Raw genomic sequence first — 12500 nt, forward strand, 5'->3', positions numbered from 1 at the left:
CTACGACGAGAACGCCTTAAGCTTCGCCAACGTTTCGCCAACTCGTGCGGGAGACTTTTTCCGCTTCGCGGCAAGTCGTCGCGCCGTGCTCTCCGCATCAACCGCGTACGCAGCGAACCGCAAACGTCGGGCGCAGCCTCCTCACCTCCCTGCGCTTTGCGCGCGAACGTTCCCTGTTCGCGCGGCAAAGCCTGGAGGAGGCACGGCCCCGCAGCGTGTTCGAGCGCCCGGTCTACGGGACACCCTGCTTACTTCGAGGGCAACAAGCGCAACGCAAGGCTGCGATCTCGCGCACTTTGCGCACGGCTGGAGAAGCTTTGCTGGCCGGCTTTCGCTCCTCGTGTTTACCGTGCGTTAAAGTTGCGCGTCCGTGGCTCTCGCAGCTCTTGCGCGCCCGGTCGCAGAGAGGAGTACGCAACCTCGACCGCACTTTCCCTGCAGGCTTCCTTCCGACTCGAAGTCCTGCGGCGGTCTCAACGAGGTGCCACATCCTCAATGCAGTCGGTCGCCCCCGTTTCGGTTGGGCTCTGGCACGACGGTCGCCACCGTCTCGCCCTTGAGTGGCCGCTGTTGGCGCTCGCTGTGAGGTGTTCAGCGTGCTGTCCGTGTTGCCGACGCGGTCAAAACGAGTCGACGGCTCACGTTCCCTTGTGCGCCGAAGGCTCTCTTGATATGTGATCCGACCCTCAGACAGACGAAGCCAAGGGAAGACCCAAGGCCGCAATGTGCGTTCAAAGAATCAGTGCTCAGTGTGTCCTGCAATTCACACCAAGTCTCGCAGCTGGCTGCGTTCTTCATCGACCCGAGAACCGAGTGATCCACCGCTTAGAGTCGTGAAAAAGTGTTTGTTCAATTCCGTACAGTCAAAACCAAACGTTTCTGGCACTCGGCCAAACAGTGGCCAAGAAGGGCGCTTTTCAGCGCACGCTTGGACTCCAAAACTCTGCCGCGCCTTTTTCGGCTGCCGCAAATCGAGCAAACGGTGTGTTTCGGACGGCGTTTCGCTTTCGCTACTTGCGAGTGCTTTCGTGGTCCACCCCTCTATAAATACTCGGGAGGCGTCGAAGCCGGTTCTCCAAGCCGGACCCGTAGGTATCGTTGTGTGCTCGCTCTCATTGGCCCGCCTAACCAGAAAATGCCTGCGGTACACCCATTTGGATAAGAGTGCACGCAGATGCGGGCCTCGACGGCTACACATTTCCTCGGGCGGCCGCCTCCCGGCCTCCGTGGAGCGCGGGATGCACGGTCCCATCGACAAGCCTCTCCCGTTTTTACCGTGGCGTCGCGGTTCACCACGGCAGGCGGGTCGGTCTCCTCCGCATAAAAAGGGGGACCCCCGCTTTTTGTTCCACGAAATCGCACAAGCTTTTTTCGCATCCACGGTTTGCCACCGCACACCAAAATGCCGATCCGGCTGCCTACTTTAGCCAACAGGTGGAGCCAGGCGCGCCGTACTTGCGCGGCACTTCCCACGTCCACCGAAGTCGGTGCCAAGGACCACTTTCGGCGCCGGAGCCGCGTACGAGCCTACTCGAGGCGGAAGAACGAAGCCAGCAAGGGCCTGGCCGCAAGTGCGTTCAATTGTCGGGACGTCCAAGTCCCTCGTTCTTCCGTGCTTCCTCTTTCGGCAAGTCGTTGCGGCACCTTCCCAAAGCGCGCAGACCCGCTAATCGCGACGAGCGCGACGTGGCCGTGCCGCCTTTCCCTCGGCAGCAAGCAAAACGCCTGGCAACGTCGACGCTCCCCTAACCGCGATCTCGCACCGTGTTTCGTGTGGCGAATTCAAAAGCCGGCCGGCGCTGCTGCAACCATTACGGTCGGTACGCATACGCCGCGGAGGGCGGGACGGTCATCGGAGCGTGCGGTTCCTCCATCGAGTACTGCGCACCTCGGCCGTCGCATCGCCGTGCCATGACCGGCCGCGCGTCAACGCGAACCGGTGCCAGCGAGATCCCTCGCCTGCAAGAACCGACCGGCAGCCTCCGTCACCCGAGGACGCGGAGGCGCTTGCCGCGGACGGCGGGACGGTATGCACTGGTGCACAGCGGACCCGTCACATCGCCAGTTCCTTGACCGACCGCCGACGCTTGTGCCGTTCCTCTCGTACTTGGCAGTCGCCGCGCGATTGTCGGGTCTCGTTCTTGCACGCTCGAACGGTCGGGAGGGCACTCGGCTGGCGTTTCGGGAACGCGCAGCCTCGCCTTCTACCGACGTAACCACGACTCGCCGTTCGCGCTCCGCCGCTCCTGTTTACAGTACTAGGCGGTCCCGCAGCGGTCGGGTCGCGCATTTCGAGCGCTTCGAGCCACGGTGCTGTGGCGGGTCGAAAGCCGACCTATGAGTGCGTTGCGCCGTTTGTACCCGCGTCCGCCACCTGGCCGACCGTCCAAGGTCGCGGTGTTGGCGTCCGCTGGGCGCAACAATTTGTCACGGGGTGCCGCTCCACATTCAGGCAGCCCCGTGGGGAAAAGCCGACCCCGCGTCCAAACGGGGTCAGCGGCAGAAAGTGTCGGGCGCAGACGCAGCTGAGGCGCTCACCCTTCACAATCCGTTAATGATCCTTCCGCAGGTTCACCTACGGAAACCTTGTTACGACTTTTACTTCCTCTAAATGATCAAGTTTGGTCATCTTTCCAACAGACCGGCGCAACCGAAAGGCCGCGCCGGACATCGGTCCGAAGACCTCACTAAATCATTCAATCGGTAGTAGCGACGGGCGGTGTGTACAAAGGGCAGGGACGTAATCAACGCGAGCTTATGACTCGCGCTTACTGGGAATTCCTCGTTCAAGGGGAACAATTGCAAGCCCCTATCCCAATCACGAAAGAAGTTCCACGGGTTACCCAGTCTTTTCAGACAGGGATAAAGACACGCTGCTTCCTTCAGTGTAGCGCGCGTGCGGCCCCGGACATCTAAGGGCATCACAGACCTGTTATTGCTCTGTTTCGTGCGGCTAGGAGCCGCTTGTCCCTCTAAGAAGGTTGTAAGGTGCTGGGAACCCCGCACCTATTTAATAGGCTAGAGTCTCGTTCGTTATCGGAATTAACCAGACAAATCGCTCCACCAACTAAGAACGGCCATGCACCACCATCCACCGAATCAAGAAAGAGCTCTCAATCTGTCAATCCTCCCAGTGTCCGGGCCGGGTAAGTTTTCCCGTGTTGAGTCAAATTAAGCCGCAGGCTCCACTCCTGGTGGTGCCCTTCCGTCAATTCCTTTAAGTTTCAGCTTTGCAACCATACTTCCCCCGGAACCCAAATACTTTGGTTTCCCGGAAGCTGCCCGCCGAGTCATTTGAGTAACTCAGGCGGATCGCTGGTTGGCATCGTTTATGGTCAGAACTAGGGCGGTATCTGATCGCCTTCGAACCTCTGACTTTCGTTCTTGATCAATGAAAACATTCTTGGCAAATGCTTTCGCAGTAGTTCGTCTTGCGACGGTCCAAGAATTTCACCTCTAGCGCCGCAATACGAATGCCCCCGTCCGTCCCTCTTAATCATTACCTCGTATTCCAAAAACCAACAGAACAGAAACGAGGTCTTGTTCTATTATTCCATGCAAGTTTATTCAGGCGACTCGCCTGCGTTGAGCACTCTAATTTTTTCAAAGTAAAAGCACCGGCCATCTCGAGGCACACAATGAAGTGCACCAAGAAAGAACCGGCATGATGTTCAGTCCGAGCCGTCGCATCGGGTAGATGCACTACTCGTCTGGAACTGAGATCCAACTACGAGCTTTTTAACCGCAGCAGCTTTAGTATACGCTATTGGAGCTGGAATTACCGCGGCTGCTGGCACCAGACTTGCCCTCCAATTGATCCTCGTTAAAGGATTTAGAGTGTACTCATTTCAATTACGGGGCCTCAAAAGAGTCCCGTATTGTTATTTTTCGTCACTACCTCCCCGTGCCGGGAGTGGGTAATTTGCGCGCCTGCTGCCTTCCTTGGATGTGGTAGCCGTTTCTCAGGCTCCCTCTCCGGAATCGAACCCTGATTCTCCGTTACCCGTAACAACCATGGTAAGCAAGTAACCTACCATCGAAAGTTGATAAGGCAGACAACTTGAAAGAAACGTCGCCGGCTCGTGGCCATGCGATCAGCACAAAGTTATCCAGAGTCACCACACAATACGGGCCGAAACCCGATCGATCTTGGTCTAATAAAAGCACCCGTTACCCAAAGGGCTCCAGGCTCACTGCATGTATTAGCTCTAGAATTGCCACAGTTATCCAAGTAGGAAGAAACGATCTAAGGAACCATAACTGATTTAATGAGCCATTCGCGGTTTCGCCTTATTTCGGCATGTACTTAGACATGCATGGCTTAATCTTTGAGACAAGCATATGATTACTGGCAGGATCAACCAGGTAATCGTTCGACTGCGCGTCCGTCCTCGCCTTCGGCGGGCCGGACGCAGTCTGTGTGCGGCGGAGGCCACCTTCAGGCGCCCCAACACGCTTATTTTGCACTCCGAGATGACGGCGTTCGAGCTCGCTACGGCACAACCTTCCCGAAAGACGAGTGGGAGCCGTGCGGCAAGAAGCACGTTCATGCTCGCTCTTTTTCGTTGCATCGACTCGGTCGCGCCGTGCGGGTTGCCCAAGCCCGCTGCACTGTCGGTGGACCGGCCGGAACTAGCAACGGAGCCGAGACTGCAAAGCCGCCAGACGACGGGTCACGCCCGCGTCTTCGGCGCTTTCGCATCTGAATCGCCCGAGGACGACACGGAACACACCTCGATATCGTGGTAAAACGGCACCGTCCGACAACCAGCCCCTAACGCATCAAGCGGATGAGGCTGCAGACGACTGCCGTGGATTCCCCTGGAGCAGACCCGAGGACACGCTTGACGAGGCCGAAGCCCGCCGCATATCAGACACCCGGTCGCTTTCGCGTACGCCGCTCACGAGAACCCCCACATAATAGCAGCGATAAGTACCCAGACCTCCTTGGGCACTAATACGAGCGTACTCGAGAAAAATTTCACCGCGGGTGTGCCCCGAAACGTGTGGCACGTTGAGCGTGCCACAAGTCTACGTCGCTCTCAAACCCGCCGAGGTCGTAGAATTTGCGACCCTACTCACGAAATTCCCACCGAGGATACGGCCGCAAACGTACCGCACCTTGGGTAGGCCACGAGTTTGTGCAACACTACGCTGACGGCACAGCACCGAGGTCGTGCGCGCACGCACGGGAAAATTCCGCCGCGGTTTCTGCCGAAAACGTGAGGCACCACGACTCTCCGCAAGTTCGCGTCGACTGCGAAAGACCGAAGTCGTGAACGACGTGTCCGCTACTCGCCGCCGACACGCTGGACACCAAACGTACAACGACTCGACGGCGTCGTAGAGGCCCACGACGCGTTTTCCTTAACGACGTCTCGGCGTGGCACCGACAGGTTAGAACGGCCGACCAACGTTCCCTGTCCGCCGTTCGGCTCAGTCGAAGGGCTCGGCGACTTCGGCAACGCTGCGAAGCCGCACGGTGACGCACGCCATGTCCCCATTTTTTTTTTTCTTTCTGCGTCTGCCGGGGTGCCCCTATAATAGCAGCGATAAGCACCCAGACCGCCGTGGGTCGCTCGCCCCGGCTGACGTGGTTTTTCGTACTCCTGCGGCGGTCGCCGTCAAGCACGTCCAAATACGCTACTTTCGTGGGCGCATTCACGCTCTTTCGCTTCGCCGGAGTGCCAGCACTCACTCTGCCAAAAACGGCGAACATCCGAGCGGCGGTTCCCACTTTTGCGTCGGCGTCGCAAACCCCGCCCCGGCAGACGAGGTTTGCCCGTACTCGTGCGACGGTGGCCGGCGGGCACGTCGAAAGACGCCGATATCGTGCGCGAATTGGCGCACCTTGGCTTCACCGGAGTGCCGCCACTGACTCCTCCAAAAACGGCGAAGATCCGAGCGGCGCTTCCCACTTTCGCATCGGCGTCCCGAACTCCGCCCCGGCTGACGCGGTTACCGTACTCGTGCGACGGTCGCCGGCGAGCACGTGGAAAGACGCCGATATCGTGCCCGAATCGGCTCCGTTCGGCTTCGCCGGAGTGCCAGCACTGGCTCGGCGAAAGACGACGAACATCCGAGCGACGGTTCTCACTATTGCGTACGCGTCGCAAACCCCGCCCCGGCAGACGCACTTTGCCGTACTCGTGCGACGGTCGCCGGCGAGCACGTAGAAAGACGCCGATATCGTGCCGGAATCGGCCCCGTTTGGCTTCGCCGGAGTGCCAGCACTCACTCGGCCACAAACGGCGAACATCCGAGCGGCGGTTCCCACTTAGCCGTCGGCGTCCCGAACTCCGCCCCGGCAGACGCGGTTGCCGAGCTCGTGCGACTAGCGACCGCGAAGCCGTCTCGCGACGCCGCTTTCGTGCGCGGCTCCCACTGCGACCTGGGTCACCCGAGGTCGACGAGCAAAAAAGAATGTCGAAAAAATTTTTTTTTTTTTTGCGTCTGCCGGGGTGCCCCTATAATAGCAGCGATAAGCACCCAGACCGCCATGGGTCGCTCGCCCCGGCTGACGTGGTTTTTCGTTTTCCTGCGGTGGTCGTCGTCAAGCACGTCCAAACACGCCACTTTCGTGGGCGCATTCGCGCTCTTTCGCTTCGCCGGAGTGCCAGCACTCACTCTGCCAAAAACGGCGAACATCCTAGTGGCGGTTCCCACTTTTGCGTCGGCGTCGCCAACCCCGCCCCGGCATACGCGGTTTGCCGTACTCGTGCGGCGGTGGCCGGCGGGCACGTCGAAAGACACCGATATCGTGCGCGAGTCGATGCTTCTTGGTCTCGCAGGAGGGCCGCCACTCACTCCTGCAAAAACGGCGAAGATCCGAGCGGCGCTTCCCACTTTTTCGTCGGCATCGCAAACCTCGCCCCGGCAGACGCGCTTTGCCGTACTCGTGCGACGGTCGCCGGCGAGCACGTCGAAATACGCCGATATCGTGCCCGAATCGGCCCCGTTTCGCTTCGCCGGAGTGCCAGCACTCACTCGGCCAAAAACGGCGAACATCCGAGCAGCGGTACCCACTTAGCCGTCGGCATCCCGAACTCCGCGCCGGCTGACGCGGTTGCCGAGCTCGTGCGACTAGCGACCGCGAACGCGTCTCGCGACGCCGCTTTCGTGCGCGGCTCCCATTGCGACCTGGGTTACCCGAGCTCGACCAGCAAAAAAGAAGGTCGAAAAAAAATTTTTTTTTTCTGCGTCTGCCGGGGTGCCCCTATAATAGCAGCGATAAGCACCCAGACCGCCGTGGGTCGCTCGCCCCGGCTGACGTGGTTTTTCGTACTCCTGCAGCGGTCGCCGTCAAGCACGTCCAAATACGCCACTTTCGTGGGCGCTTTCGCGCTCTTTCGCGTCGCCGGTGTGCCAGCACTCACTCTGCCAAAAACGGCCAACATCCGAGCGGCGGTTCCCACTTTTGCGTCGGCGTCGTAAACCCCGCCCCGGCAGACGCGGTTTGCCCTACTCGTGCGACGGTCGCCGGCGAGCGCGTCGAAAGACGCCGATATCGTGCGCTAATTGGCGCTCCTTGGCTTCTCCGGAGTGCCGCCACTCACTCCTCCAAAAACGGCGAAGATCCGAGCGGCGTTCTCCACTTTCGCATCGGCGTCCCGAACTCCGCCCGGGCTGACGCGGTTTACCGTACTCGTGCGACGGTCGCCGCCGGGCACGTCGAAAGACGCCGATATCGTGCCGTAATCGGCCCCGTTTGGCTTCGCCCGAGTGCCAGCACTCACTCGGCCAAAAACGGCGAACATCCGAGCAGCGTTTCCCACTTTCGCATCGGCGTCCCGAAGCCCGCCCCGGCAGACGCGGTTTGCCCTACTCGAGCGACGGTCGCCGGCGATCACGTCGAAAGGCGCCGAATTCGTGCACGAATCGATGCTTCTTGGTCTCGCAGGAGGGCCGCCACTCACTCCTGCAAAAACGGCGAAGATCCGAGTTGCGCTTCCCACTTTTTCGTCGGCGTCCCGAACTACGCCCCGGCTGACGCGGTTTACCGTACTCGTGCGACGGTCGCCGGCGGGCACTTCAAAATACGCCGATTTCGTGGGCGCATTCACGCTGTTTCGCTTCCCCGGAGTGCCAACACTCACTCTGCCGAAAGCGGCGATCATCCGAGCGGCGGTTCCCACTTTTGCGTCGGCTTCGCAAACGGCGCCCCGGCAGACGCGCTCGTGCGACGTACTCGTGCGACGGTCGCCGGCGAGCACGTCGAAAGACGCCGATATCGTGCTCGAATCGACCCCGTTTCGCTTCGCCGGAGTGCTGCCAGTCACGGCGCAGAAAACGGCGAACAAGTGTTTTTTTTTTTTTTCCTAGAATTTGTGTTATAGAAGGCACATTTGATATCGGACGATAATTTTCAACTTTATCACGCGCACCGATTTTCGTGTAGAGGTTTGCAAGTTTATGGGAATTTCTCCACTTGGAATAATGCGATTTAGTAGTACTACGAGAACTTCATGGATGTACTCAAGGGTACGGGGCAAGTCAGTTACGTCAACACCTGCAGATTTTTTACACTTCAAACTGAAAATTGTTGGTTGTGAGTCCTCGTGTGATATTAAAGGCCGATTCGCTAACACATAGAACAAAGAAAGAAAGGAAGAAAAAACGCCCGCGCTCGCTCAAGAAACCTGGGTTCGCAACAAGTGGCAACAACAAGCAACCGAGCGAGTGCGCCAAAACCCGTGGCGGCCGAACAAACGCGAAGTCCCAACCGCGTCAGCCGGGGCGGCACGGGACAGGAAAAATCACTTCAGCCGGGGCGGCGGGGCACCGAATAAACCTCGTCACCTCGTCGCAGGATAAAAGAGGAAACAAAAAGTCTAAACAGCGTCTGCTGGAGCGAATGCGTAATAAAACAACAACAACAACAAAAAAAAACACCCGCGCTCAAGAAGTCTGCAATCCTCACAAAAGGCGACTGTGACCGAGCAGCGTCAGCCGGGGCCGTGCGGAAACGGAAAAACCGCGACTACCGGGGCGTCGAGGCACCGAAAAATCCACTTCAGCCGCGGCGAAAAAAAAAACAAAAAGAAAGACGGAGGGGGGGGGGGGAACCACGTCTGCCGGGGCGAAGGAAAAAAAAAACGCGTCTGCCGGGGCGAGCCCGGGTGCGGCACCACCGGGAAAACTGTGGCAAACAGACATGGCGATCGAGTGAGTGGGCCGCCAGCCAGGCTCAGCCAAAAAGTGCAAAGTCCGAACTGCGTCAGCCGGGGCGGCAAAAACCGCGTCAGCCGGGGCGGCGCAAAAAACCGCGTCTGCCGGGGCGGCACGAAACCGCGTCAGCCGGGGCGGGGCGAAAACTGCGTCAGCCGGGGCGAAAGAAAAAAAAAACGCGTCTGCCGGGGCAAGCCCGGGTGCGGCACCACCGGGAAAACTGTGGCAAACAGACATGGCGATCGAGTGAGTGGGCCGCCAGCCAGGCACAGCCGAAAAGTGCAAAGTCCGAACCGTGTCAGCCGGGGCGACGCAAAAACCGCGTCAGCCGGGGCGGCGCGAAAACCGCGTCAGCCGGGGCGGCACGAAACCGCGTCAGCCGGGGCGGCGCGAAAACTGCGTCAGCCGGGGCGGCGCGAAAACCTCGTCAGCCGGGGCGAGCGAAAAGGGGGGGGGGGAACCACGTCTGCCGGGGCGAAAGAAAAAAAAACGCGTCTGCCGGGGCGAGCCCGGGTGCGGCACCACCGGGAAGACTGTGGCAAACAGACATGGCGATCGAGTGAGTGGGCCGCCAGCCAGGCTCAGCCCAAAAAGTGCTAAGTCCGAACTGCGTCAGCCGGGGCGGCGCGAAAACCGCGTCTGCCGGGGCGGCACGAAACCGCGTCAGCCGGGGCGGCGCGAAAACTGCGTCAGCCGGGGCGAGCCCGGGTGCGGCACCACCGGGAAAACTGTGGCAAACAGACATGGCGATCGAGTGAGTGGGCCGCCAGCCAGGCACAGCCGAAAAGTGCTAAGTCCGAACTGCGTCAGCCGGGGCGGCAAAAACCGCGTCAGCCGGGGCGGCGCAAAAAACCGCGTCTGCCGGGGCGGCACGAAACCGCGTCAGCCGGGGCGGCGCGAAAACTGCGTCAGCCGGGGCGAAAGAAAAAAAAAACGCGTCTGCCGGGGCGAGCCCGGGTGCGGCACCACCGGGAAAACTGTGGCAAACAGACATGGCGATCGAGTGAGTGGGCCGCCAGCCAGGCACAGCCGAAAAGTGCTAAGTCCGAACTGCGTCTGCCGGGGCGGCACGAAACCGCGTCAGCCGGGGCGGCGCGAAAACCGCGTCTGCCGGGGCGGCACGAAACCGCGTCAGCCGGGGCGGCGCGAAAACTGCGTCAGCCGGGGCGAGCCCGGGTGCGGCACCACCGGGAAAACTGTGGCAAACAGACATGGCGATTGAGTGAGTGGGCCGCCAGCCAGGCACAGCCGAAAAGTGCTAAGTCCGAACTGCGTCTGCCGGGGCGGCACGAAACCGCGTCAGCCGGGGCGGCGCGAAAACCGCGTCTGCCGGGGCGGCACGAAACCGCGTCAGCCGGGGCGGCGCGAAAACTGCGTCAGCCGGGGCGAGCCCGGGTGCGGCACCACCGGGAAAACTGTGGCAAACAGACATGGCGATCGAGTGAGTGGGCCGCCAGCCAGGCACAGCCGAAAAGTGCAAAGTCCGAACCGTGTCAGCCGGGGCGACGCAAAAACCGCGTCAGCCGGGGCGGCGCGAAAACCGCGTCAGCCGGGGCGGCACGAAACCGCGTCAGCCGGGGCGGCGCGAAAACTGCGTCAGCCGGGGCGGCGCGAAAACCTCGTCAGCCGGGGCGAGCGAAAAGGGGGGGGGGGGAACCACGTCTGCCGGGGCGAAAGAAAAAAAAACGCGTCTGCCGGGGCGAGCCCGGGTGCGGCACCACCGGGAAGACTGTGGCAAACAGACATGGCGATCGAGTGAGTGGGCCGCCAGCCAGGCTCAGCCCAAAAAGTGCTAAGTCCGAACTGCGTCAGCCGGGGCGGCGCGAAAACCGCGTCTGCCGGGGCGGCACGAAACCGCGTCAGCCGGGGCGGCGCGAAAACTGCGTCAGCCGGGGCGAGCCCGGGTGCGGCACCACCGGGAAAACTGTGGCAAACAGACATGGCGATCGAGTGAGTGGGCCGCCAGCCAGGCACAGCCGAAAAGTGCTAAGTCCGAACTGCGTCAGCCGGGGCGGCAAAAACCGCGTCAGCCGGGGCGGCGCAAAAAACCGCGTCTGCCGGGGCGGCACGAAACCGCGTCAGCCGGGGCGGCGCGAAAACTGCGTCAGCCGGGGCGAAAGAAAAAAAAAACGCGTCTGCCGGGGCGAGCCCGGGTGCGGCACCACCGGGAAAACTGTGGCAAACAGACATGGCGATCGAGTGAGTGGGCCGCCAGCCAGGCACAGCCGAAAAGTGCTAAGTCCGAACTGCGTCTGCCGGGGCGGCACGAAACCGCGTCAGCCGGGGCGGCGCGAAAACCGCGTCTGCCGGGGCGGCACGAAACCGCGTCAGCCGGGGCGGCGCGAAAACTGCGTCAGCCGGGGCGAGCCCGGGTGCGGCACCACCGGGAAAACTGTGGCAAACAGACATGGCGATTGAGTGAGTGGGCCGCCAGCCAGGCACAGCCGAAAAGTGCTAAGTCCGAACTGCGTCTGCCGGGGCGGCACGAAACCGCGTCAGCCGGGGCGGCGCGAAAACCGCGTCTGCCGGGGCGGCACGAAACCGCGTCAGCCGGGGCGGCGCGAAAACTGCGTCAGCCGGGGCGAGCCCGGGTGCGGCACCACCGGGAAAACTGTGGCAAACAGACATGGCGATCGAGTGAGTGGGCCGCCAGCCAGGCACAGCCGAAAAGTGCAAAGTCCGAACCGTGTCAGCCGGGGCGACGCAAAAACCGCGTCAGCCGGGGCGGCGCGAAAACCGCGTCAGCCGGGGCGGCACGAAACCGCGTCAGCCGGGGCGGCGCGAAAACTGCGTCAGCCGGGGCGGCGCGAAAACCTCGTCAGCCGGGGCGAGCGAAAAGGGGGGGGGGGGAACCACGTCTGCCGGGGCGAAAGAAAAAAAAACGCGTCTGCCGGGGCGAGCCCGGGTGCGGCACCACCGGGAAGACTGTGGCAAACAGACATGGCGATCGAGTGAGTGGGCCGCCAGCCAGGCTCAGCCCAAAAAGTGCTAAGTCCGAACTGCGTCAGCCGGGGCGGCGCGAAAACCGCGTCTGCCGGGGCGGCACGAAACCGCGTCAGCCGGGGCGGCGCGAAAACTGCGTCAGCCGGGGCGAGCCCGGGTGCGGCACCACCGGGAAAACTGTGGCAAACAGACATGGCGATCGAGTGAGTGGGCCGCCAGCCAGGCACAGCCGAAAAGTGCTAAGTCCGAACTGCGTCAGCCGGGGCGGCAAAAACCGCGTCAGCCGGGGCGGCGCAAAAAACCGCGTCTGCCGGGGCGGCACGAAACCGCGTCAGCCGGGGCGGCGCGAAAACTGCGTCAGCCGGGGCGAAAGAAAAAAAAAACGCGTC

General features: G+C 61.5%; 2 non-coding genes across 2 annotated transcripts; both read right to left on the bottom strand.

Annotated features, from left to right (window-relative positions):
- Positions 1–680: 680 nt before the first annotated feature.
- Positions 681–833, bottom strand: LOC142792098 (5.8S ribosomal RNA). The gene has a single exon (XR_012890651.1). It is a non-coding gene; the product is annotated as a 5.8S ribosomal RNA (ribosomal RNA).
- A 1719-nt stretch (positions 834–2552) lies between these two features.
- Positions 2553–4368, bottom strand: LOC142792114 (small subunit ribosomal RNA). The gene has a single exon (XR_012890667.1). It is a non-coding gene; the product is annotated as a small subunit ribosomal RNA (ribosomal RNA).
- Positions 4369–12500: the final 8132 nt, after the last annotated feature.

Source organism: Rhipicephalus microplus, unplaced genomic scaffold (assembly GCF_043290135.1).
Source record: "Rhipicephalus microplus isolate Deutch F79 unplaced genomic scaffold, USDA_Rmic scaffold_204, whole genome shotgun sequence".
Taxonomy (NCBI): domain Eukaryota; kingdom Metazoa; phylum Arthropoda; class Arachnida; order Ixodida; family Ixodidae; genus Rhipicephalus; species Rhipicephalus microplus.